This window comes from Paracoccidioides brasiliensis (assembly GCF_000150735.1).
Source record: "Paracoccidioides brasiliensis Pb18 unplaced genomic scaffold supercont2.8, whole genome shotgun sequence".
NCBI lineage: Eukaryota > Fungi > Ascomycota > Eurotiomycetes > Onygenales > Ajellomycetaceae > Paracoccidioides > Paracoccidioides brasiliensis.
The window spans coordinates 389950-393008 of NW_011371365.1; positions in this window are offsets into that span (position 1 = coordinate 389950).

The window sequence follows — 3059 nt, forward strand, 5'->3', positions numbered from 1 at the left end:
GACTATGAAAAATAAAAAATGTCAGGCCCTTTTTATGCGTCTCGATACGCGTTTGTAGAGTAATCTTCATAATCACTGTTCTGACGTCCGAAGGAAGTTCCTGCCGACGAGCGCAGGGTCCGGAATTTTTCCGATGGCACGATCAACTTACAGCCTTCTCAAGAAAGTAGGTGTATGCCAAATGCTGATTCCATGGAGGAATTTGCCTATGAACTATGTAAAGAGGTCATAAAATTTCAGCGGCAATTGACCTCATCGTTTATGGGCACTAGCCTCGTGGATAGGGTTGAAATGGGAAGGAAGATATATAACAATCATGTTATAAATCAGAGATCCCCTCAACTTCGCCAAGGATAGATTCTTCGGCTTCCCGGATCCAAAATCGTGGTCACCCTGGATTCCGTGTTTGGAGTATGTACATATCATTACGCTTTATCGGTTTTCGGCGGCCGCATATGCTTGATTGTAACCCATTGGGGGGGGGGGGGGGGGGGGGGGGGAAGCGGGTCCCGGACAGACGCAATATTTTATATCAAATTAGGGGAAGTGATCTTTAAAGGGGGAAGAATTGGATTTTGGAAAAAGGCTGGCGTATCTCAGTGCAGAGCACCGGTAGACAGGAGAACAAGTCCGATATGTAATGAGAGAGGTTGTTAGACGTAAGGAACCTATATATAGTAGTATTGCTTGGAGTATGAAGTTGCAGCGTTTTTCGAAGCTGCTTTACAGGAATATCGGAAAGCCCAAAGCAATACAACTATGCACAAAGCCGCAAGTTGCACTCAGTGACCATCTCCTCCCTCCACTTAATATAAAAAGCCCGACGTAACTACAAGATGCAGGTCATAAGAACAGCAAATCTCATCATCGGACTTCTCGTGTTGACATAAACCTTCCCACTAAACTCCCTTTGACCCAGAACCACAAAATGACACCAACAGGGCGTGTTGCGCTGTCAGGCGCTGAGTTGAAAGAGCGCAATGTTTGGACGAGAATTAAACTATTTTGAGTCATTAGATAACTAAGTTTGAGGAGGCTGATCCCGAATTTGGTTTGTTAAGTCCGTGATAGCGGAATTCGAGCCCCGTTAGCTGTCAAGTCCGGCGCATGCCCGCCGACCCTCAGGCATTCATTCATATGTTTTTGCTCCCTAACGCGACAAGGGGACTTTGATGACGAGGGATCCCGGGAATCCACCTCTTGCCAGGGTGCTTGGCAGGCAGGGCTGGTTCAACCCACAGAATAAATAATTAATAATGATGGTGTTTTTAGTCTGTTTGGACCAAAGGCTGGCCCAGGCAAACAAGCCCAAGGGCTACTAGGATACCAGTTTCAACGTTCCATACAAAACTTTGATATTTCTCTGGCGGTGAAGCCTTGCAGAACACATGCATTTCTCCGGTATGGTTTAATTGCATGCCATTGAAATGCGCAGATACTACTATACGTCAGTTAGCATTTTGGAAATGGCATTCACTTTCATGAAAAATCATTAAGTCATTGACGTCCACGGGCCAATACACCCATTCCAATGACCCCCATGATTATCAAATGATAATTATTCATCATGCTCCGCGATGGTGTCATACGATACCTGATTCGCTAGGAGAAAGCATTGACCAAGCCCTATTATTTATTTAATCCGAAGGGCGCACTGGCGCACCAGTCAAGGTCCTTCAAATAATTATTAACAAGCAGCTGCTGATAGAGCAAACAGGATTGAATAGACGTAACTAATCAGGTGAGAGCTAACCTTCTGGAGTTAATTATTAACGAAGAATTGCTGGCATCCATGGATCAAAGAGCGAGGCCAGTAATAATGTCAGACACGTTTGAGCCAGTCAGAGCAGAATTGGACAAGTTCATCTGGAGGTTCTCTTCAAGTCCAAAGGGCGTTACAGCGGAGCAACTACCCACTGGAGTTTAATTATTGAAGAGGAACGAGGACTTCCGCGGCCATTTTCAAGGACTTTGAATGTTCGTAGCTCCCAAGGTACTTTAATTTTAGTCAGCAAGCAGAGGCCTAGCTATTGGCCTAACCAAATTGACCTGGGTATTGCTGGAATGTTGGATCTTCTTCATTGACGTGATCAGCTGAATAATGAAGATCAAAATAGTTAACTATAGTTAGCGACAGAGTAACCAACTAGTTGTTAGCTAACTAAGTTAGGTAAGTGTGCTAGCGAGTTTATCAAGCCACCGTAAAGACTGCAAGCTGCATCGTCATTTTGGCATGAATGATACACCGAATGATTGAATTAACTCGTCAGTTGAGTTTGGTTATGGAGTTGGAGAGAGGTTTTGTTTGAGGCTCCTTTAAGCTTGTTTGGCTCTTGTGTTACCAGATCCAAAACCTTAAAGCCACGACGGGACCAGGCTCAATCAGTCCATTCCTGACCTCGCAGACAGCTAGGTTTCTTCCCAATCCGTTTTGTCCTTGCTAATAGTAACGGATAATAGTGATGGCTGGACCTGAAGTTACCGGTTCCATGCGCCCGCACAATCGTCGTCCAGAGCCAACCGAGTCATTCATGGATGGTGCGATACGGTGTGCTCGATACGGAATCCAGATGCACACACGCCCTGCCAAGAACAAAGCAGGGTTCCACCCGCCCCTCCTTGGCACTTATCTCGATTGATCAGTGATCGCTAAACTAAACGCCGGGACCCTCCTATGGCCCTTTTTCATCCGTTTCTTCTGTGATTCGGTGTTTTCCGCGGCCAGATGGGCACGAGGTTGAAGCTAAATATTCTTATCTGTCTAAACATCCATGGATCCTTATTTCTATGCCCCATTTAAGGATTTATGGACAAAACCGTAAAAGGAAAAGGAAAAGAGAAAGAAAAAAATTTATTTGACTGGGGAAATTACATTCGAAGGTAGGAATTACTAGATGTGGGCCTCACCAAGCGCGCAACTTCGCCCTACATAGGTTTGAGGAGTTTCCTCACCACCGAGGTAGTTATGATTAACTACATTTTTGCAAAATGGGCGGGGCATGAAGGTGTGATTTTACTCAACTGAAAATTGACACGAAAGGACGTTCACAGTCATATAA